The sequence below is a fragment of the Ciconia boyciana genome, chromosome 2 (genome assembly GCF_034638445.1).
Source record: "Ciconia boyciana chromosome 2, ASM3463844v1, whole genome shotgun sequence".
In the NCBI taxonomy this organism is placed as follows: Eukaryota; Metazoa; Chordata; class Aves; order Ciconiiformes; family Ciconiidae; genus Ciconia; species Ciconia boyciana.
The window spans coordinates 71,751,502-71,776,698 of NC_132935.1; the positions used below are offsets into that span (position 1 = coordinate 71,751,502).

The 25,197-nt window shown below is 41.4% G+C and overlaps 1 protein-coding gene across 3 annotated transcripts in view; it reads right to left on the reverse strand.

Moving 5' to 3' along the window:
• LOC140647861 (poly(rC)-binding protein 3-like) overlaps window positions 1-25,197 on the reverse strand; it is a 560,741-nt gene that overhangs the window by 249,933 nt on the left and 285,611 nt on the right. The window lies entirely within an intron of this gene.

The following is a 25,197-nucleotide window of genomic DNA, read 5'->3' on the forward strand; positions in this document are numbered from 1 at the left end:
CTGCAAGAAGTTATGCACTTTTGCTGAGTGGCCTTCCCAGATTTAGCTGTCCAAACAGACATAAAAACCTATACTAATCCAAGATGACACAAGAAAAGGTTTCTAAAAATATATGTTCTATTTAACTGTTCACTTGTGATATATGCTCAATGGTAAAGAGGATTTTCTCTATTAGTCATGACTAGTTTGTGGGTCAAGGTCAAACAAATTTAGAATAGATCTCTGCATATGCTTTTGCCTCCTTACACTAATCACAATCCAGTTTAAACCAAAGCGAAACCTGGAGGGCCTGCTAGAAGCACCAGCAGGTCACACCAGATGCTTGGGTCTGTCAAGTAGACATGCTTCATAGTTGCAGTCAGTGTGAAAAATATTCAATGCTCTTTGCTCTTTGTGGTTTTGTGTGTGTGTGTTTCAATGTGATTTACTAGCCTTTTAAAACTAGTAATTATTTTTAAAATTAAAGATTCACACAACTGTCCACAGCTACAAAATTAAGATCTCTATGGGAGACCAAGGAAAACTATGAAAAATCAATGAAAAATGTGAAGTCCCTTCATGTAAGTAGCATATGGAGACTGTCCTGCAAGAGGTAAAGCAGTTTGTGACCAATTTTATGTGGATTAAGCTGTACAGACTACAGCTTCTGAATAAGATTTTATATGAATTTAAGATGCTTTAAGTTACATAAACTGACCACTGTAAATACTTCATACAGTATGGGGCTGGAAAGGACTCAGTGCTCTCATTCACTTTATATCAGTGTTCCCAAATATAATGCACTTATTATTCACTCTCTAAATTGCCTTCAAAGAAAATGTGTGTGCAAAACCAATCTCTACGTATCAGAAGGAAGGCAAATCAATCAAGGACAGCAAAACCACAGCACCATCACAGAGACGACTTAGCCCTGATCCTCTAGGAAGACCTGGGATACAGCTCCAAGAGACAAGCCTGCAAAATACCTGGGAATGAGTATACCTCTACAAGGAGCACATGTTATGCTTTACAGTGCAGTACAAATTTTGCCATATCCAGACTAGTTAACGCATGCTGTTCTGTAAGTGATACACGCTTGTCTGTTTGTCCCTTGTGGAAAGGATAACCACTGTCACTTCACCCTTCTGCTTCACAGGTGCCAGATACTTTTGTCTTTCAAATTATCTTATTAGACAGTACAATTAAGTTAAATTCATAGAAATTGTTCCTAGTCTGCATTAGATGCTATTGTGTCTGTTTCAAACCCAGAAAGAAGAGTTTTTATTCAAGTTTGTCTGTTTTATTTTGTTGGTCAGATGAGAGATGATTACTTTTCCCTTTTCTCATTTTGCCTCCCTTGTAATTGTAAAGGCCATTTTGCAGACCTGTAGCTGCACCAGCCTTTAGCTGCTTCCTGAGCATTCATATGATTATGGATTTCCATCTATAGCTGCTTGCCAGTAATACACCCACAAATGTACCAATAAAGGAGAACCGTAAGACACTGAACAGTAAACTTAGGCAGAATTAAATTAGGCAAAATTCCAAGGTTGATCTATCTCAGGGATTTCAACATACATACATATATATATATATATATATATGTACTTCTTGCTTCTTCACCGTCTGCAATACCCTCTTTACTCTTCATTCAGACCCTAGAAAAATCACGTGCGTAGCTCTCAAGAAGATTTACTAAGTGCACGCCTGAAGTTTGGGAAGGCAGAGTTACAACAGTATGTTGTCTTTGAATTTTGTCTCTGCTGCTGATACTGATAATAAATAGAATTACACAAAATTTAATGCCCAGGAGTCATGAACTGAAGGGGACAAGCCTATAATAGATGCTTCTGACACAGCGCTATCAGATTTTGACATCAAAAAGAAAAAGCCTGAAGTAAGGTTAATAAGACTACATGTTCCATTACATTTTCCCAGTAATTCTTGAAGAAAATATTGCCTTTGAGACTCTTCCAAGAACTGAGAAGACTAATGATATATTTGATCTTAAGTTTATTTCTCTCTTTGGATGTTTTCTTTCTGTCTTCTTTCACAATGATTAATGCTGTGTTAGTCAAACTCTTTTGATTATTGCCGCCTGTGATATTTCTTCTGAGGTGAAATTGAACTTTTAAAATGTGCTGTATTATTTTGAAGTGTTTTCTTCCTCCCTTTCTTCTTTCCACTTGCTCAGTAAAATTAGGAGTTCTTGGGGAAATGCTAAAACTTCCTTTAGACACATCTGCTATGCTCTGTAAAAACAGTTTTAATTCCTATTCTAGAAAAGCACAGAGAAGAAAATGAAACTGGAGTGCAGTCAGCATAGCCTCACCACTGTTCAAAGTGGTTAAGTCATCAGTATGATCTGCAGTGTAGCTCATTCTTGAAGTATTTCTGCCATTGCTCATTCTGCTTTATAAAAGAGAGGAATATGTATGGAAGCTAACTTTACGCTATGTGGCCAACATTTATAGAAAAATTGGAGACTCTGCCAAGCCTCAATTCATTGGCCAGTGCTGCAGATTGCCATAATCCAGGTCTCTAAACAAATTCTACAGCAACACACAAGCATCTATTTCAGAAATACAGCAATAACTTTCTGAACTTTACCTTCTTCTCTTATTTCATCCCGATAAAGTCCAAAAGAGAATGTCAAATCAAGATGGGAGTGTGTTATCTAGCTAAGATTCTTTCTCTGAATGCAATTTCTCCATGCACTCTCAGTCTTCAGCTTGAGTGCTTGTGTTATTTTCATAAATTATTATTTTTAATGAGAAAAAGCAAAAGCACTACAGTCATGAAATGGGACATCCTACTGTGGCAGGTGTTTATAAACAAAAAGACCATTCTTGCACTAAAGGTTTTATGATTGTTCCCATTATTCTAATTCATTGAACAGTTAAACTTTACTATGCTGCTGGTTTTATAGAGCTTCTGACTCATCATTGTTCTCCTTCCTTCTTGGCAATCCTTTAAAGAGTAAAGTTTGATCCTTAATCACATATGGGAAACAAAGACCTTCACTGGAGTGTCTGAGAATATTGTGTTACCAGAAGTTAAGAGACACGATCAGTGAGGGCTCAGCAGAAAGAAGCAGCAGGCACTACTAAAACTGCCTACAAAGAGAAGTCCAAGGACACAGTCAAGAAACCAAGAAATTAGGTGGTCAAGGACAGGGCTGAAGACTATACAGAGCAGAAGCAGCCATGAAGCTATGTGACTGATCTGAGGAAGTGAAAAAGGGAATGACGGAAAAGCAGGCACAGCATCGTCAATGATGAGAGGGATCACAATACGATGGAGGTAAGCACAGTCCATCTCAAAGTATGCAAGGATCTTGGTGACAGCAGAACTATGCTGCAAAGAGGTATCAGATTCCTGAACTATAAGTAACTTTGGAAGAAAATGAGGGAAAGAGTGCAAAAGTACTCATGATATACCAAATCTATTTTGTCCATACCTCTAGCAGACTTGAGAAGTATTGGCAAATCTGAATCCTGAGCTCAACAGAACTAAAATGAGCTATTCTGCCCCATTATCAGTGTCTTCTTTCCATATTCTTCAATCCTATACCGATAGGATTTTAAAAGGGTGAACAGTTCTGCCTCCTAGAAACTTATGGGAAAGTAGTCAGAGCTCTTTGTTTCCTGAAATGGTGTTTCCTGCTTATCATCTCCATTGTGATAATGCCTCAGTGTTACCTTACTGTAATAAAGATTGGAAAATTGTATGCTACTGATTCTCCCAAGAGACAAGAACACACCTGAAGTAAGTGCCAGGGCTGAAAATCTTTTATATTCACTTCACCCGCCCAAACCCCTAGAGTAAGAGGTGCTGTGACAACTATCGATAGTAGGATGACATGTAACAAGTCCTTTCTCTCCATTATCCTTCTATCAGAAAACTGATCTCACTTCAATCTTTTATTAATACTTGATGTTACTTTTAACAGCATAAAATTTATGCTAGTAAACCAAAGGAGTATTTATAGTAGTGCCTACACATGATGAAATGATCTTAGTGGCAAGGACACCAAAAGAGAATGTGTTATGAACTGGAGATTTACAGCTGTATATACAGGATTTTGTAGACAGCAAAGTTCTTCACTCTGTAAGTTAGTCTCAATATTGATCTCAAATCCATTTTACACCTACATTTTCAGAAGCTCTAGCAAGAGTTTATCTTCTACTTATAATTTGATTTACATAGCAAACATGTCCTAAAGATTACTGAAAAAGTTTCTTGCATTGATAGCCTTAGTGGAAATAATATCCAGGCAGCAAAGCAGAATTTTACAATGCAGACTCACATAGATTATAGAATTTCTTTTAATGTACTTAACCAAAGTAAAGCTTGACAATACTCCCCTGCCAGAATAAAACTTTAACATATGAAAGCTGCCCACATAGCTGAATAAATGGAAATCTTTCATACTAGTTAAATAATATATGCAGCTTCATGCAGAGCAATAAAACGACTATCATCAGAATTTCTTATTGACAATGGGGAAAAAAAGAAGTAATGGGCCCCATTTATTCCTGGTAAGATTTTATTATCTACAGTAAGGTTATACCTTGAAGTATAGTTTGGAGACTTGGGCATGTCAGATTTATGTTGACTTCTGCTTTTCAGGCTATCTGGGCTTTGATTCAGTAACTCATTGTAATTTCATGTACTCAGGAGGGCTGCCTAATAGGTCCTGAGGTCCAATGGTTTGGAAAGTTTAAAGTAACACCAGGGACTATCAAGTCAGAGGGATCTCTGTTTTTGGCTTGGTGTTCACATAATACTATTAGCACTACGCTCTGTATTAGATCAGGCAGTTCAGCTTAAGTTTATTCACATACAACTTTTACCACTAAAAGAGGCTTCGTCTCTGAATAAAATACTCTGTGAAAAAAAATGTACCCTCCTAACTTATTAAGCTAAGTACCATACACAGAGTAACAAAATTATAATAAGACAACCCTCAGTGAACTAACTGGTGGGTGCCCACAAAAATTAAGTTAGATATTTCAGTTGACACCTGACAGACTACCAGCCATTTCTGTCTTCCAAAGAAATGCTGAAAAAACTGTGAAAAGGAGAATTTACCACAGGAAAAGTTTGTCTGTCTTTCTTATTGAGTGGTGTTTTGGCAGGGTTGGTTGGTTTGTTTTTGTTGGATTGCCACATGCCACTCCAGCTTCATGGAGTGTCTATTACCAAAGGCAAGAATTCAGACAAAAAGAGTATGCCAAAGACGGTGTCTGTAAGGATCAGGAACACTGGCAGAATTTTCTAATGGGGAAAAAGGAAGATAATCTTGATTTCCTGCATGGGGTGAAGATAAAATTAGGGATATCCGCTTCCCAGCAAGTAGTGAAGGAAGAACAATCACAGTATCTTGCATACACACGGCTGGTGTCTAGCTGGCTCCAAAAGAACAGGATGTATTGCAGCCAGCATTTGAAAGCACATTGGCATAGATCCCCTTTCTGATTTTTCCACTAAACAGAGACAATATAAAGTGGCATCACAAGCTCTTCTACCGTCGCTGTTATGTTAATGCTTGCATACTCCTTAATCCTTCTCTCTAAACTCTTGCCATCATGTAGTATTCCCATCTCGGTGGCAGATACCTTGGATATTCCAGGAGTACACACAGTGCTGAAATAAGGTTTCTTTGGGAAACAGTTGTGCTACACCGTTCCCTTTCCGAGTCTGATCACAGCTGTAAATGTGTTCGAATGGAGAAGGATGTCTTAGTTCAAGGTTTGGCTCAATTTCTGATCTAATCTTTGGCATAGCTGTTCCTGTAGTTTCATGGTTTATTTTATCTTGTATTAATGAGCAAGCGGGTAACCATAAAAAGATATATAACAACAATGGAACCAGTAACATAAAACCTATCGTCATTTGGCTCCATGAAACTAAACAAAGCATGATCTGAAAGTTATGAAAGAATCACAATAAAAGACAGCAAAGTCCTGTATCATCAACTGAAACACATCTGAATAATTTTAGAATTGTGTTACATCTTAGCAGGTGAGGAGCTATTACACAGATTTATTGGTTCACATTTACCCGTGGTATAACTCAGTTAAAATAAATGGTAGAACAAAAGGAATAACTTTGGTCTATTATGTAGTAAACGGTTTTTATAGCTTTGCTGAGTGAATAAATAATGACAGATAGGTTTTGTTGTCTACTACAACACTTACTTTCTGCATTGTACATTTGTATTCATAGCAAATACACTGATGTGTTTTAAGAGAAAGCAATCATAAAAAGTTGCACACTAAATTATACATCCAGTGTGAAAATTAAAACCACAACAAACATACCCAAAAGGGATATAAACGTTTAGTCGTGATCTTATGAGCAGAAGAAACAAGTCCACCAGTGTTCCTAAATTGTGGATCTGATCTCCTGCAGTGTTCCCACAGACTTATTCTGTGGGATTAAAGTGCTGAAGCTTAAGATATTACCTTCTCAGACATCCACCCTCTTAGCAATTACTATCTCCACAGCAAGGACAGCAGAAACCACATGCAAAAAAAGCAATGGCTCTCTGGACACTGAAGTTCACAAGTTCAGTGCATTAGTTTAAACTACCTTCAGTCTGTTGGATTTAGCTGCAGGGTTTAACCAGTCCTCAGCAGGATTCTGAGGAGAACAGCATTCTCTTCTGCCTCTCCACCACATACCTGCTGGTCTCTCATGGCTTGGTGTATGGACACCTGGAAGCAGTAATGTCCTTATTGCTGTAGCTTAATCCAGCACAGCCCATCCCTCTGAACCCTAAGCTATCTGAAAACTTCCCCAGAGAAAGAATAAAGATTACTTTACAACATATTTATGTTGTTTTCTCACACAGTGCATACTTCTGAATTTTAACAGTCTCAGACATACTAAAAGCTTGAGCATCCAAATTTAGAGGGTCCATGGAGCTTAGACAAGGTGAAGCATCCTTAGACACCCTGAAGCATCCCTTGGACAGTAACATTTTGCAGAGATTAGATAAGGAATCTTAGCACAGCTCTGCTTTCTTTACCAAGGAATAAATCTTGCTCCCAAGAAACTAGTGGCAAAATTTTATTTTATTGCAGGCCACTGGGATCTTGCTCCAATCCAACTCTCAACATGTTAGCAGAAACTGTATGTATTTTGATTTAAAGCCAAATCTTATAGCCAAAGAAAGCAGCCTGGCCCACTGCTTTGCCCCCCTGTACAGAAGCCCACTCCTTGTGGTTCCAGAAACAGTGAGGGAGACAGTAAAATAGTCCCTTTCACTTCTACAGGAGGAAATGTATAGACATAGCTATAGTATGTTCACTGACGTAGTTTACCACAGTGTGCCCTAGAGCATTGTGAAATCATGTGGCTTTTATTGCACAGGACAGACAAATACTTACTGTTAAAATATGATTTCAGAAAGTAATAGTAATTAAGCAGGTAATGAACATTAACTCAGAGCAATTGTCCTTTGCCACTGCTAAGAATTCAACCCCCTCCTGTTTTCAGTCCGAGGGAGGGAGAAATAGATTTTTTTAAAGTTAATTTAATAGCTCATGGCAGCTGATTAACACAAACTCAGACAATTTTATTAGTAGCACTGTATTTTCAGATGTAAAGACCTTGCCCTCAGATAACCCCATATGCCTCTAAAAGCACTACTCCTTAAAAATACATACTGCACCCTCAGATAACTCAAACAAAATAAGAGGTGAGGAAGGTGAAGGAGGGGTTACTGAGGGAGAGGGAATAGACAATGGAAGGCCTCCCAGGAAAATTTTTCTTTTTATTACTCACACACATATACAACCCACTTTGCTGCTGAATGACATTCTATTTTTCAAGCAGGTAACCTGCAGGTTAGACACACAGAAATACAGGTTATTATTATTTGAGCGGCAGTATACTCAGGAATGGACTTGCACCCTAGTGTGCTGACTGTATTACAAACAGAATTTTTTAAAAAAAATGTTTCTGTCCCAGTAGACCTTCACAGCCCCATAAAATTACAGAAAGGCCAAATCTTGATGGTAAGTTCAACCCAACTCTTTTCTGGTTTCAAGTCACTTGGAGTGTTTTATATTACACCCCTGGGTTCTCTGTAGTTTCTTTCAGTCACAAAAGCATTTGGCAATCACATTACAAAGAGTTCAGAAAAATTCAAAATGCAGGAGCATAAATTACTTTAGACACTCTCAACCTTTAGAGAGAGAAGCAAAAAGAGGGGAGGGAGAGGTAACATGAATGTGAAATGGGGGACAAATAAAAAGTAGTAACAACATTTTACTTCCAAACTTTTGTCTGACATCCAAGTAAGAAGGGAAGCATAAGGGCAAATTTCCCAGAAAGTTCAGCCTCCAAGAAATCAAATGGTAGCCGTGATAGGGAGGGAAAATATCATCTTAGGCAAAATTTGTTGCCTTACCTATAGGTACAAAGTATATGTCCAAGGTAGGTTGGGGTGTTGCATATAAGCCCTTTTTTTCTGACTCCTGGTGAATGGGAGCATGCTAAGCATGCCAGCTAAGTATGCTCTCCATGCAACATGTTCCTGAGAGTTGCATAGGGGAAGGCAGAGAAAGTTCTCAAAGGTGAGACTGGGACGCAGAGGCAGAGATCATGAAAACCAGGATTTTCTTCCAAGAAAACAAAAAATGTCCAAAAGACAGCAACAACAATTACCACCAGTCCCAGTCCCCAGGACTACATTGCTGCAGGGAAGTGATCTCTTCATTTTTTCAGATGTGTGCCTGAGCATTCAGATTCTCTAGGTTTTTGATACAGCTGAGATCAGGCTATTAAAATTCCACCAGCCTTCACATTCATCCTCCGTAAGACTGATTCTTATTAGCCCTATTTGTTATTTAAAAAGCAGTCTCACTAAGAGACCCTTCTTGAATCAGGAGTCCCGTTTTGGGGGAAATAGCAAACCTGTTCAGTAACAGGTAGCTGTGACTAAGAGAAGAATTTTCAACCCAAACAGGCAGACAAATGAAGAATAATTGCTCCCATAGCCACAGAGGGGTGAAGACTTGACTGACATTTCCAAAATGCCATTTTGGAAAAACATGGGTCTTAGTGAGTCATGCTTTTCCCATTCCAGCTCCATAACCAACAAAGCATGTCTTCTTTTTCTTTTAAGCAAGCAAGCAAGCAAACAAGCCCATTTTAACCACAGTTTCTTCTAGGTAAATGCTCATATAGAAGTTGCCACCTTATTCCATTCTCCAAACCAGCTCCCTACATCCCATATTTGAGCAGTGAGAAGTAGGAAAAAAGGCCACGTTCTCTCCTCACTTCCCTTTTTCTCATTTATCTTATAATATCATCAAGGTACATTTCTCTAACAAATGTCTAATAATATATTTTGTATCTCTTAACAAAAGTAGTAAAGTGACATATTTTTATTATAAGCACCAATAGAGTTACAAGTGACTTTGTCCATCAGTAATACAGAAGAAGGAAAGATGTATGAATGTTGCCCTGTCTTGGCTCCTTTTAATATCTGAATGCTGAACATGCTGCCAGAGGTGATCCAACTCACCTATGTTAGTGAAACAGAAATACTAAGGATATTTCAAAACAAGCCCCAAACCCAGAAAAGTAAAGCAATCCAACAGCTGTGACAGTGCACTGGGGTCCTTCTCCTGTGGTGCCTGACGTGGCTGGGGCAGCAGTTAATTACCGGTCCTCTTTTGCATCATGGGGTAAAGCGTTCAGAAGAGGATCACAAATGAAGGATAATTTTTTTTAACAACTGTAAACCAGAACCTAAAGACATGGCATAACAATATGTTGCTAAACCATTCAGAAGGCTTGGCTTGCACACAAGCAGCAAATCTGAGATTAGCAACCTCGCCCTGGATTAGTTATGGAGAGCAAAGATGCAGAAGTTCAAACACAGAGATTTGAAAAGCAGGCCGGGAGATGTGGTGACATGGCACACCGAAATCAGGCCAGGGGTCTGGACTTTGGCCCACCTGGTCTGCAGGTACAGATACCTTCCCTTAAAGTGTGGTGGTGGTATCAGGTCCTGTGGATCCAAACAGCAAAGGCAGAGTACACACACACACAGAGTAGATGTTTGGACAGTAATTTACAAGAGACTGATGAGTGCCACTCGTGCTGTTACAAAGCCACTTTGTGATTTCTATGCTTGCTGCTTTAGGTGCTTCACCTGACAGACCACTGGCTGAGTTGAGGAGCAGCAATTATTCATCCAGCCGTGGGAAAAAGTGGAAAGGCAAGGAAAGAGCAATGTAACTACTTTACTGAGGACACAAAGAGCTTGGGCAGGGGACTTTAGGATTGTACTATGTTGGTCTTTCCAAGGACTACTGACAACTCCTTGTGTCACCAGCTTTCCTAACAGCAATAGGACAACATCTCACCAATATTTGCACAGTTACAGAGTAGGCTAGGCTTGGCTATATGCTACCGATCAGTACCAATCTATACAGATGTCACGGACTTGACTGCTTCAACAATCAATCAGCTGATAATTTGTCAAATGGGACCCCAGCAGTGAGGTCAGCCTGGCAATAAGGATACTCAAACCAAACCGCCAAAAGTGTAAGGTCTTGCTTCCCATCTCTCCCCTCCTGCTCCTCCCATCCGCTATCCCACACCCAGCCCTGTGAGTCTTCTCCTTTCCTTGTGCTGGGTGTATCTACCGTCTCTTTGCTAGGTGAGTTTCCTCACAGGTCAGGGAAATGAATAAATTCAAGGAGAGGCTGGACAGGCACCAGAGCTGGCCCAAGGTACAGAACAAAACTGTGTGACCAGGAGAACCAGGGAAGATGATGGAAAGAAGCACAATAACATCCCCTCTTGGTGGCTGTGGGGAGCTGTCAGATCAGTTCAAGACGTATTCCCTTTCATCCATCCAAATACACTCCCGTTACAATGTAAAGATATGACTTGTCTTTCTGTGCTGACTCTTGAAATGTTTGAGGGCTCCAGAGCAGGCAATGCCCATGCACAGGTGGCAGGGTTTTAAGCAGGTGGAAAAAAGGCAGGAGAGAGTTAGTAATCCATGTATCCGGGCATGGATTTAACATGTAGTATAAAGAAAGGTACCCTAACTCTAGCAGGGGCTAGAGATATGTGCAGAGCTAGGGTGATAAATTCACTTTTAGATGCACAGTTGACTGATCAAGAAGTGCAGGAAAGAGATGAAAGTATAAGGGGAAATAGCAAAGAGAAAAGCATTACAAAAGCATACCTACATACAAAGGAGGAAAGTGAAAAGAACATCTGAAAACTAACCTTCATGTACCATGAAGCTTCTGTCAACAAGGTAAAATTTCAGGTGTTGATGCCTTACCCTCCTTCCCCTTCTCCTCATGCAAGCACCAGCTAACGTGTAGCAGTGTGATGAGTCTGATCAACGACTGACCCAGCTGAAAACTAAGCCATCCCTATCTTACTTTTCAGCTGGATCCCTCTCTGAATCTAACTGACCACATGGCTGCATGATCAACAATGGTATTAATGCAGTGGCAGCCTGTACTTAGATGAATTCAAAGCACCCATCACCCTGCTACCCAATACAACCCTGCAAAACATTCACAGCGCAAACCTGTGCCATCTATCCCGGTACTCTGTAAGACAGGTGTACCAGTATGGGAGAGCTGGCCAGTTATGCAGTAGTAGCTCTCTGCCTTAGAAGCATAGAATAGAATCATAGAATCATTAAGGTTGGAAAAGACCTGTAGGATCATCTAGTCCAACCGTCAACCCAACACCTCCATGCCTACTAAACCATGTCCTGAAGTGCAACATCTACACATTTTTTGAACTCCTCCAGGGATGGTGACTCAACCACCTCTTTGGGCAGCCTGTTCCAATGCTTGACAATCCTTTTTGTGAAGAAATTTTTCCTAGTATCCAATCTAAACCTCCCCTGGCACAACTTGAGGCCATTACCTCTTGTCCTATCATTTGTTACTTGGGAGAAGAGACTGACACCCATCTCGCTACAGCCTCCTTTCAGGTAGTTGTAGAGAGCAATAAGGTCTCCCCTCAGCCTCCTTTTCTCCAGGCTAAACAGCCCCAGTTCCCTCAGCCCCTTCTCATAAGACTTCTGCTCTAGACCCTTCACCAGCTTCCTTGCCCTTCTCTGGACACGCTCCAGCACCTCAATGTCCTTCTTGTAGTGAGGGGCCCAAAACTGAACACAGTAGTCGAGGTGCGGCCTCACCAGTGCTGAGTACAGGGGCACGATCACTTCCCTACTCCTGCTGGCCACACTATTTTTGATACAAGCCAGGATGCCATTGGCTTTCTTGGCCACCTGGGCATGCTGCTGGCTCATATTCAGCTGTCTATCAACCAGCACCCCCAGGTCCTTTTCTGCCAGGCAGCTTTCCAGCCACTCTTCCCCAAGCCTGTAGTGTTGCATGGGGTTGCTGTGGCCCAAGTGCAGGACCTTGCACTTGGCCTTGTTGAACCTCATACAATTGACCTTGGCCCATCGATCCAGCCTGTCCAGATCCCTCTGCAGAGCCTTCCTACCCTCAAGCAGATCAACATTTCCGCCCAACTTGGTGTTGTCTGCAAACTTCCTGAGGGTGCACTCAATGCCCTCGTCCAGATAATTGATAAAGATATTAAACAGAACTGGCCCCAATACTGAGCCCTGGGGAACACCACTTGTGACAGGCCGCCAACTGGATTTAACTCTATTCACCACAACTCTCTGGGCTCGGCCATCCAGCCAGTTTTCTACCCAGCAAACAGTACACCCGCCTAAGCCATGAGCTGACACCTTCTCTAGGAGAATGCTGTGGGAGACAGTATCAAAGGCTTTATTAAAGTCCAGGCAGATAACATCCACAGCCTTTCCCTCATCCACTAGGCGGGTCACCTTGTCATAGAAGGAGATCAGGTTGGTCAAGCAGGACTTGCCTTTCATGAACCCATGCTGGCTGGGCCTGATACCCTGGTTGGCCTGCACATGCCTGTTGAATGCACTCAAGATGAACTGCTCCATAATCTTCCCCGGTACCGAGGTCAGACTGACAGGCCTGTAGTTCCCCGGATCCTCCTTCTGGCCCTTCTTGTAGATGGGCGTCACATTGGCAAGCCTCCAGTCGTCTGGACCTCCCCTGTTAACCAGGAGTGCTGATAAATGATGGAGAGTGGCTTGGCAAGCTCCTCCGCCAGCTCCCTCAGTACTCTCGGGTGGATCCCATCTGGCCCCATAGACTTGTGAGTGTCCAGGTGGCATAGCAGGTTGTTAACTGCTTCCTCCTGGATTATGGGGGGTTTATTCTGCTCTCCATCCCTGTCTTCCTGCTCAGGGGGCTGAATTCCCTGCGGATAACCAGTCTGACTATTAAAGACTGAGGCAAAGAAGGCATTAACTACCTCAGCCTTTTCCTCATCCTTGGTGGCAACGTTCCACCCCGCATGCAATAAAGGAGGGAGATTCTCCTTGGCTCTCTTTTTGTTGTTAATGTATTTGTAAAAACATTTTTTATTATGTCTTACAACAGTGGCCAGCTTGATTTCTAGCTGGGCTTTTGCCTTTCTTATCTTCCCTCTGCTTGACTTGATGAGACACCTGTACTCTTTCTGAGTGGCCTGCCCCTTCTTCCAAAGGTCATAAACTCTCCTTTTTTTCCTGAGTTACAGCAAAAGCTCCCTGTTCAGCCAGGCTGGTTGTCTTCCCCTCCGGTTTGTCTTACAGCATATGGGGACAGCCTGCTCCTGTGCCTTTAAGACTTCCTTCTTAAAGAATGTCTAGCCTTCCTGGACCCCTTTGCCCTTCAGGACCGTCTCCTAAGGGACTCAGCCAGTGTCCTGAACAGGCCAAAGTCTGCCCTCTGGAAGTCCATGGTAGTGGTTTTGCTTACCTCCCTCCTTACTTCGCCTCGAATCGAGAACTCTATCATATCATGGTAGCTAAGCCCAAGACGGCCTCCAACCACCACATCCCCCACCAGTCCTTCTCTGTTTGTTAACAGCAGGTCAAGCAAGGCACCTCTCCTGGTAGGCTCACTTACCAGCTGTGTCAGGAAGTTATCTTCCACACATTCCAGGAACCTCCTAGACTGTTTCCTCTCTGTTGTGTTGAATTTCCAGCAGACATCTAGTAAGTTGAAGTCCCCCACGAGAACAAGGACTAGCGATTGTGAGACTCCTGCCAGCTGTTTATAGAATACTTCATCTGTCTTTTCATCCTGGTTGGGTGGTCTATAACAGACACCCAGCAGGATATCCCTATTGTTGGCCTTCCCCCTCATCCTTACCCGTAAGCACTCGACCTTATTGTCATAGCTGCCAAGTTCTACACAATCGAAACACTGTCTAACGTACAGAGCCAGCCCACCACCTCTCCTTCCTTGCTTATCCCTTCTGAAGAGGTTATAGTGATCCATTGCAGCACTCCAGTCATGACAGTCATCCCGCCATGTTTCTGTGATGGCAACTAAGTCACAGCTATCCTGCTGCACAATGGCTTCCAGCTCCTCCTGTTTGTTGCCCATGCTGTGTGCATTGGTGTAGATGCACTTGAGCCAGGCTATCAAATTCTCTCCCAACATTGGCATGCCACCCTTAGGCTCCTCTCTAGTGAGCCTGGTTACGTACCCTTCCCCCTTCAAAGCTAATTTAAAGCCCTCTTGATGAGCCCCACCAACTCATAGGCGAGAATCCTTTTCCCCCTTTGAGATAGCTGAACTCTATCTGTCGCCAGCAGGCCTAGTGCCGTGTAAACATCCCCATGATCAAAAAACCCCAAATTCCGCTGATGGCACCAGCCTCTGAGCCACGTGTTGAGCAGGTGAGTTTCCCTGTTCCTTTCGGTATTCTTCCCTGCCACTGATGGGACTGAGGAAAACACTAGCTGTGCTCCTGATCCCTCAACCAATTGCCCCAGTGCCCTGAAGTCCCTTTTGATCGCTTTTGGACTTCTCTCCACAACCTCATCATAGCCAACCTGCATAACCAATAGCGGGTAATAATCAGAGGACCGTACCAGACTGGGGAGCTTCCTAGTAATGTCTCTAACCCGGGCCCCAGGGAGGCAGCAGACTTCCCTGTGGGATGGGTCTGGTTGGCATCTTGGGCCTTCTGTTCCCCTCAGAAGGGAATCTCCTATGACAATTACCCTCCTCTTTTTCTTAACAGAGGCAGTTGTAATATGTGGGGCTGGCTGCTTACCCTAGGCCACCCCCTGGATGGACCTTCACCTGCATCCTCATCCCCATTTGCCTGGCCCTCAAGTTCCAGAGCCCCATATCTGTTGTGTGAGGGCAACTGGGAAGGTGAGGGAGGCCAGGGGGTCCCCCTGCCGCCCCAAGCAAGGACCTGTTTCCATTCCCCCCCGTCTCCTAGGTCCCCTCCTTCTGCTTGATGACAAGAGGGTAGGGGATCCTCTGCTTTTTGCAGAGCCTCCATCTGCTGCCTTGGCCTCAGGGATGGTAGGGTGTGGCTCCACCAATCTATCTCCCTCTCACAATCCCTGATACTCCTTAACCTTTCCACTTCCTCTCTCATCTCTGCCACCAGGCTGAGCAGATCATCCATCTGGGCACACCAAAAACAGTTGTTGTCTCTGCTGCCCTCCGGTTTGAGTGACAGGCTCAGGCACTCCCTGCCGCCAGAGACCGGGACAGCTGTATGCTTGCGTGGGAGATCCGTCTGGGTCGCCACATTCCTTCTGGCGATGGCTTCCAGGCAAGCAGAAACCATAGCTGAGTCCTCTCCTGGGAGGGCGATGACCAGGTTACCCTTTAGAGCCAGGAGAGGGACTGCGCCCTGCCCGCGCAAACTGCTGCGCACACTGCCATGCCACGCCCTTCTGACGCGCCACGCCCTTCTGACGTGCCACGCCCTTCTGACACACCACGCCCTGGTTGCTCGCACTCCCTGGGGGCAGCTCTTGTACGTGAGGGGGATTGGCCACCGCCACTCTTGTCCCCGTCCACGCCGAGCCAGAGCTGCCACTCGTCAGGAGCTCACTCTTTCCCGCTCTGGGGAGGGGCTGGGGTACCCTCTCTCTCCCTGCGCTTCTTGCCCTCGCGGTTTTGCCGCCTTAGGAAGGGTCCCCCGGTGTGATCCTCCGCTCCGGAACCCCTCGCCTCGGTGGCTTCGCTGAAATGGCAAAGCCTTGTTCCCAGTCGTTGTTGTCTCATTAGCAGATAAGGAGAAAGTTGCGTTAAATGCTTTGCTTTTCATTTTCTGTGTGAGCACACTGTTCTAATTAGGAAACTGAAACCAGAGAATGAAACAGAAAGTGGTACACAGGCACAGTGTGCTTACACAGCTATCTACCCTAGGAATATGGAGAAAGCTAATGTCCTCTAGAGCCTCATCATCTTCTACTTACCTACATGTCAATAACTGAATCCCTGTTAAGGCCACAGAGACTTGGAATAAGCAAGGCTAGAAAAAAAAAAAAAAAGAAGAAAGTCTGCAAATATAAAGGGCTAACATTTCACTGGTTTTGTGAAACAGGTCTTAAATAAGTGCCTTTTAAAAGATCTACTGGATTCTTTAATGACTAGAATTAAGGGAGGTATTGTTCCTGCAGGGGGTATTTTGGGAGGCAGGGAGTTACGGTGCATGCTGTTACAACAGTGTGTGAACCACTGGCCCAGAACCATGGACTAAAGGACACCATCTCCCTTCATGTAAAGCACAACTTCAGCATCTAGTTTCTTATGGAAGCTCATTTACAGAGCGGCAGCTTTGACAACATAATTATAAAATTGACAGGTAGCAAGCCGTTAAAATGTGGAATTAAGATGAATATGGCGGATACCCAAGGATTATTTCTCAGATTAAATAGAAGGGAGAAATATTCATGTTTCAGTAATTACAATAACATTGTATGAATAGCTTCCCTCAATTAATTACATACATTCTGAACCAAATAAAGCCTTAATGTGGCTGATGACAGCAAAGCTGTACATGGTCTTCCTTGCCTAAGCAATAATGGTTCTGTTCACATAGTTGGCACTTCTGAAAGGAAGATGAATTCTGGCAACCAGATTTATTTTCCTTAACAGATGTTTCAAAATATGGTAATGAGGTGTGGGTTTCCTAGGCTGTCAGCTGGAATTCACTACCAGGAAACAAAACAAAATGGATCTGACGCAATCCATTTTCCCTTTAAACCGTTAAAGACTACATTAAATTTTATATTAATTTTACAAAACACTGCTCACAATAAATTATGTAATAGTACATCCACCTCTGCTAACACAATTTACTCTCAACTTTTCCTTCACTAATTCATAACTCTGTGTGACAGAGATCATGTCTATTTGAAGGGTTTCAGAGTGGCTCTGGCATCCAGAACACTACCACATCCTCCCAAAAGAAAAAAACAATTAAAAAAAATCAGAAGAAACACATTTTTTGTGACATGTTCAATCAAAATCAGTAGTCTGAAAAATGCAGCACGCTTTTAGACAGCAAACAAAATTCATACTGAACTCGAATCTTAAGTAATTTCTTAAACACAGCTTTATCTTCACACTGATGAAAGCTGTACTAATGAAGGACCAGCTAGAATTACATGTCTAGCAGAGAGATGAAAGAGAATTACTCTCTTAATTAAAAGCTGAATCATGTTTACATTTTCTGCTTACAGTAGTTGCCAAACTCTTCTTTCCTGTGTTTTTCTAGAATAACTCTCATGTACATCTCAGTATAAAGGAGCAAACTATATGATGACAGTGTACCATATTAAATGTTCGCATACCCACAAAGAGTAAACAGTTGAGAAACACATCAAAACCTTCAACTTCCAGCATTGCTACTTATGTAAACGATAAATTTGTGTGCCTGATGTTATATGTCGGGCATCATTAAGATTGGTCTTTGGTTAGCAGGTAAAAAAAAACTACACTGAATCCTAACAACACAGAAAGAAGAGCACTGATCATTTTTAGCCAATGCGCATTGTTAAAAAGCCAATAACATTGGTAGCTGTATCAATAACATTATCACTGGCAGAACTCATAGCTTTGCCAGTTATTAGGGCTACCTGCCAATTCTTCTTATGAAGCCCTGAAAAGAAGGGAAAATAAACTGGGTTGACATTTTCTGACAGTCTGCAGCTGGATTTCCCATACACAATCACACCACCCAATTTCAGACACAACTGTTTAGGCATTTCCATGAATGAGGTTAGAAAAAAACCCATTGGTATGCAATTTCAGGCAATTCAAGTGATCATTCCCTGACAAATTGCATCTCATGCACTTGAAGTTTGGAAGATTGGTGGGTAAGCTTTTGTGTCAGAAATATGCTCTTTACTCTTATGCAAATCCTCCCAAAGCTGGCCAAACTATGAAAACGTGAACTACTGCTATGAAAAACTTGTGCACTTATGGGAGGTTTCTCAGAGCTGGCTAAAATGCTTGGACCTTCTCTTCTTGCTGAGGAAGCTCCATCCTCTCTCTGTCCCTGTCTACGACTGGACTTATCAGCTGGCATATCAACTGCCCTGCAGGACTCAGACTGCTCCAAGAGGGAGAGAGGGGGATAAACCTCCTTCATCCCTCTGAGCTGCAGCAGTACAGGACAGCGTAATGGAGTCTGCCTTCCCTTCACCATCACCTAGCACAGAGGAAGATGCTGGACTTAAATACAGGGGAAGAACCAAATTTAACATAGTTATAGGTTTATTTGGGTCCCATTGTAAAAGTTACTTGTGCTATTCATCACAATCTGTCAGGTACTTTTTTTTACGTTCTTATGAGTGGCTGGGAAGTGTTACTGCTCCTGTACCGCAAATAAAATACTGAGTATTAGAGATTCAAAGCAGCACCCCCAAAATGCCAGTTGTGTTGCAGAACAGAAACTAAATCCGAGTTCTCCTTCTCTACTAGCCTAGTGAGACATTGGGGTAGAAGGAGAAGAACAGTGAATGGGGCTTGCAAAAAGACTAGAACTAATATCTCCGACAGTTTTTGTCTAGTTAATTCCCACCTGTAAAGTGGAAATATGTGTTGTTCTTTATCTTTAGGGACCATTTGGAAGATAAATCCATTGAAGACTTTGAAGTGACCAGATGGAAACTATAAAAATAAGTAAACCAGTAACTTCTAATAGACATGTTAGTACACTAGTGTGAATATGACTTCAGAGTAGTAAGGTTTATTTATATAATAAAAAGAACTATTTTGTTTTTATTTTGCTTTTTTAACTGACTATATAAAAGCAAGTGTATGTGCACATGCACACCTAAAGAGAAAGAGATGTGGATAACCTATAACAAAATTTTGCCTATAATAAAAATCAAAACTTTGATGTCAGGCTGATAGTTTCCCCCAGTCTCCCATTAAATAACACCCTCCACTCCTCACAGAGTTAGAGTTGCCCTTATTATGGGGAATTTGAAAGACAGTGGCAAAACAGGTAAAGTTTTTTCCCTCTGCTGCTTGTTTAAAAGACAGTAAAATGCAGTTTCATTATCAAAAAGCAAAACACTATAGCCATTTGCTGCTGAGGCATTTCTGGAAGAAGCGAGTAGCCAAGCTTATGTCTTAAGTTTGACGTGTCCAATATATAACAGCTAACTGTTAAATACACTAATATATGCCTCATAAGCAGGACTTCATATTTATTTTCTCCGAGTGGTTCAAACACAATTATGTTAGTCCTATTGCTAACGGCAGAGGTTATATATAGTATGTGTTGTTTTTACATCAGTCTTTGCCAAGTGTTCATACCTAGCAGCCACGCTCTTCTTCAGACTATGTAAAGTTGTTAATCTTGTTCCAGTTTTGGATAGATAATTTTCCACACACAAGCCCTCAAACAGGCACAAGACATCACCCATGGTGACATCAAAGCATCAAGAGCATCAGGAGGCTGAACGAGCACACGTTTCAATTCCATCATGTATAGCAGCGGTCTTTTGGAGGCAAGAGAGTTCTTAGAGAAAGTGTCTCACGTTTCTGCAGATATAAAAATGCTCTTTTTGGACCTACTAGTTCACTGCCTCCTACAATCACTGTAATATTTATGTTGAGCAGAACTTCAAAGCCTTCCTGAAGAAAACCAAAAGCAAACTGGGTTTTCATAACCTCCTTAAAAAATAGCCCATTCACTAACAAAACTTATCAACACTTTACTGTTGCCTACTGTTAAAAACAGCAAAATACAAGAAAAACCTCTGGACTTGAGCACTTTCAATAGTTTACCATCACAAAACAATCCACAGCAGGACTTGCTTAAGCTCTGAAATCAAGAAATGTTGAAGGCATTAATAGTTTACATTGGTGGTGTCATCTTTCCTTTGCTATCCCCATCCATATTTTACACATTCATCAACACTGTTTCACTTCAGTGGCAGCTGCACGTTCATGAAAACGCTGGAATGAGCTGACACTGTGGCTCAAAGGCACTCCTTTTTACAGGTGTTTTACTACCATTTGGGTGTTTCACTTATACTGATGTGCTTGTCTCCTCAGTATTTTGAGGCTTGCAGTCAAAACATTTACTTTCACATCCACTCACCTCTGTCTTTTCCAGCCACACCCTTTCCTTGGCCATTTTACCAATAGGTCATTCAAAAACACCTCTGAAGTTTCTTGCATTTGATGGTCTGTGATATTTGAGAGACTACAGCCAACTTGCTCCACGCTACTGTAGCTATCACAGAGCTGCCTCCTGATGCCTAGCTCAGTGCAGCAAGAACTAAACCCAGCTTATTTAGAAAAAAAGTTTGATTTCCATCACTAGCACCACATCAGAGACAAGCAGCCCAAATTCAGTTTTGTTGACTTACGTACAAGGAATCATAAAACAGTCACTACCTTGGACCTGATTTTAGATAAAGGATCTGTCTGCCTCTGCATGTCTTTAGTCTTTCTATATGTTGCCAGTGGTCCCTGCCATGCAAAGCAGTGCTCTTCAGTTCCCTGTATCCTGAGGGCTGCCAAAGAGATGTAGTTTTTGTCACTCTTTCTTCAGCTGAAAGTGAGATGCGATCCCTGTATTAGCATACTACCATTGCACACAGGCCTCCTGTACAACTAAAAGCACTGGCTTGTGCTCTGACAACATCTGCCAGAGGCAGTGTCACCTTACTGGAAATTTCCAGATACTTGCCAGGGATCAGCTCCAGTGCCAGAATTTCCATTCTATCATATAAAATTTGGGAACAGCCATAGCAGTCAGCATCTGGTCTGCAGGGCTGGCTACTCAGTGGCTTTATTTTATAATACAGCACTACCATTCCCATTTTCCTAAAGAAGGAATAACCTCCTGGTTCCATGCTCTACCAAGATTCTAAAAATTCAATCCCTTCTCCCAGGTGAATTTTGATTTTCTGTCAGTTCTCAGGAACGTGTCTCACACCCATTCTCACTTCCTTTCATTCCGCGGTAGGTATGATCTAGTATTGCTTCTCTTGTGTACAGTGCCATGCAAGTGCATGCGTTCAGATTGTAATACCACAAGGCAAACAAGCATAATTCTCAGATTCGTATACTCATTATTTCCTACAGCAAACAAATAGACACCTTCCCTATGCCACAGCTGAATTTGGCAAAGGATTTAACCATGGCAGCATGGTTGATTTGGAGACCTCTCCTGGAGTCTTCCTGAAAGCTAATGTTTAAAACACGATTTAAAATTACTTATTTTGTTGTTATTATTCACAACTCTGTTAAAAGCTTTCTTGTATGTGACCATAAATATTAAACAGTGTTCAGTCAGCACATTTATTTCTGATTTCATCTGTGGATCGTAACAACCAGCTTTTCATACAGAAAGAATAGGGTTCACAGGCACATATTTTATTTAAATTGCTACTTTATTCCTTACACATGTATGCAGAACAGAAAGAGAAAATTGAAAGCTCAGTTTCCTATAGTAGGCACTTTAGGCCAAGAGGAAACTCAGACACAAAGACAAATGAGAGCAAACTTTCAGTCTTTCTTTTAGGGTATGATTCTTGACTGTTCACGATAAGAACTGACTGAGGTATGATCCACTAGTGATTTTCAATTATAAGCTGCTTTGCTTTTTTTTAAAAAATTAAGTAAATATTTAGAGTTTCAAATAACTTGAGTCAAAAAAATATATATAAAAAAGCATAAAATATGCTGCTAGAGTTTTCCAACAGTGCATTAAATAATATGATTAACATCTGACACATTACCTTATATTCTTCCCAGTGCAGAGGAGTGCCCAGTTTAGAAACAGTTTTTCTCTCTTTGTATTATAATTTATTAAGAATAGAATTCATTGTTTATTCATTAGGAAAAGTGGTGTCAAAGACATGTGTCCATATCTGGAGGCAGGTATGGTAAGATTATGATCATTCTCACTTCCTAAGAAAGCTCATTTGAGAACTGTTTTCTCCTAAATTCTGTCTCATCCGGCTACGCGTTACCAATATCATAGAACAATGTTAACCAGGAGACATTGGAAACTGGTCCAAGAAGTAATCAAAAAAACCTTTGGTCTTAACCAAAGATTTTAAAAAATGCATGCATATTCCCATTCATTACAAGTAAACAAACAGAAACAAGGAAATAAAAATAATGTAAAGGAACTTCAATAACTTTTTTTCCTGTTTGGTTGTATATTAAATTAAATACCGCAACTAATACTCTGTCTGTCTTTTGTTTTCAAAGCATTTGGCTGGCCCAAAAGCATTTTCAAAAGCATTTGGCTTGCCTGATTCAGCATCCTCAACCTTTTATTGATTAAAAGGTCCCAGCAAACTTCTCATTGCTCAGTCTATTATTCTACAGCCTCCTATTGTGATTCTTGCTGGAGATGTTTCCCTGAACCCAGCAGGATGAAAAGTAACCATAACAAAGGCACATTTTAAGGAACATTGCCTCCTGCCATGAATGACGTGGTAGTAGGATTGTTTAGGACTTAAGAAGTTATTATCAGTGCTTGAACTGAAAGGGAAGAAAAGGACAACTGGGTTTGACCAGAGTGCAGCAGAGGAGCTCTAAGTCCTCACTAGGTTCTTCCAGTGGTGAGAATTACCTGTCAACTGACTGAACACGTTATACATTCATTCAGTCATGCCCATGAGGCTGCTGATGCCGGACTACGCAAGAGCTTTCATTGTCCTTTCCAAGCCCAGATCTCTTCTAAGTCCATGAACACTGTGCCAATCAGGGCATAAAAATCACTGTCCTGAGCTATTAACAAAACTGACCCAATTCCACAATTGTTGTTCTCTGAAGTAGTCTCATTGACTTCTTTACAGCATTTAGGCCTTGACTCTTCCATGGTACACAAGCAATGAAAACAGTATGGACTCAGTTGAGATGAAGGGGAAAAAATCCTGTGAGATAAAGTGACATGAAGACTTCTGTCCAGCACAGGAATTATTAATAAGCAACAAGCTGAATGCATGACTTCTTCTATGTCTTTGAAAGATACACAAACACACACACACGCTGATAAACTATAAAAGCCCTACTCCGTAATCTTAACTCAGTTTTAAGCCTATAACAATCTGCAGTCTTCAATGGAACATTTTATTTTTTGGAACACGTACATATGTAGACTCAAATATGAGAAAATATTACATTCTGAATACATACGTTCAGCAAGGAAGTCAGCAGTGACAATGCTCTCAGCAAGAAGGCAACACAGTGATTACACTGTGAATGTATCTGTCATCCTGACATCTAGCTTTGCTTAATTACTTGTATAATATCTTTATGGGACAGTTTAGAAATATCCTATTTCATCCAAACTGACATTTTCTCAGACTGAGCCTGTGTTGTTATTATTACATGAGAAATATAATAAAAGGACAGCATTAGAAGCATTGCTTCACATATGAAGTTACTTGTGGTATAGTTTCATTACATCTCACAGTCTGTATTAATTCAAGTGACTGGCACTCTGGTCTAACCTTCGTAAGATATTTAAGTCTAGAGTAAGAAGAGACATACTCTGAAGCTATACCCAAATGGCTGTATTTTGATTTGAACTGACCAGTAAGCAGAAGTTCTGTTCAACAACAACCCACAGTTTTGAGATAAAAGCAAAAACCATGCCATTTTAATGGAAAGAAGAGCTGCAATAGCTTGCTTCAGAAACACCAAGGCATTGCCTGAACCTGGAGGCAAAAGTGCAAATAGCACCATGAGCAAGAGTAGTAACATCATTTAAGCACTTCCAAGTTTAAAAACACTTTGATCTGAAATGCATATGAAGTTTCATGGATATAAGCATGACAGGGTAATCTAAACCATTTTAGCTGACCTATTCCTAATAGAAAACTGAGACCTGGAGATCAGTATTCTCTGAATATGCAGTTAAAATCTCCTATAAATGTAACTGGAATCTGAGTTTCAGAACTGAGTAAGAAAACTGTTTGACCTTATGTCTTTCCCCAGTAATATATTTACAAGCTGTTTTAGCTTGCACACATGAGTGTATAGCTTATGAGCAGGAAAAAAAAATACAATTTTAGAAAGAAGGCAGGTTGTTCTGTGTTAAATTCTTTTAGTTACATGACACTAAGTCAGACTTAAGTCCTGGACTTTGATGGAAGCATGTACACAAATCCTCTTAAAAGCAGAATTTGATACTCCATTACTTTTAAGACTATCCCCAGAAGCAGATGGATGGGTATATTTATTAAGACATAATCCATTATCAGAGATATTATGTACACTGTTTTTTTTAATAGGAGAAAACAGCGATATCTCAGATACTAAGCATGTTAAATTAGATACATTAAAATTTATTTAAATACTTCAAAAATTTAAACATTGGTAAATACTTATGAAGTGCTGTACCCATCTAGGCCAAACCATTTGAGTCAGGTGAGCAGTGCTGTTTCCTCAATAGCACTGTTCATACAAGTCCCTGCTTTAGAATCATGATTCCCAAAGGGAGTTCACAAGCAGAACTTTCTTGCAGGTCATGATTAGCTTTTGCAGGGCTGTGAAATCTTTGATTTTTACTTCTATAAAAGGCAAAATAACTGTCAGTATTGATGATGACAAAATCCTCCGCAAGCAGCTCTGCTTTAATATCTTCAGAGTGTTATGATCTTTTATATGGATTCCTGTTTGGGATTCTCACACTGCAGCTGTGCAAAGCCCCCAGGCCCCAGAAGAACCGTCCTGCTTCCAGACCAGAGCCGGGGTGAGACCTGCACTTGGCCCTGCCGAATGTTTCAGCCAGAGCTGGGTGCATCCCAGAGCTCAATCCTCAAGCTCCGTCTCTGATTAAGTTATGGGTCAAGAGATTCACTGGGTGATCCTC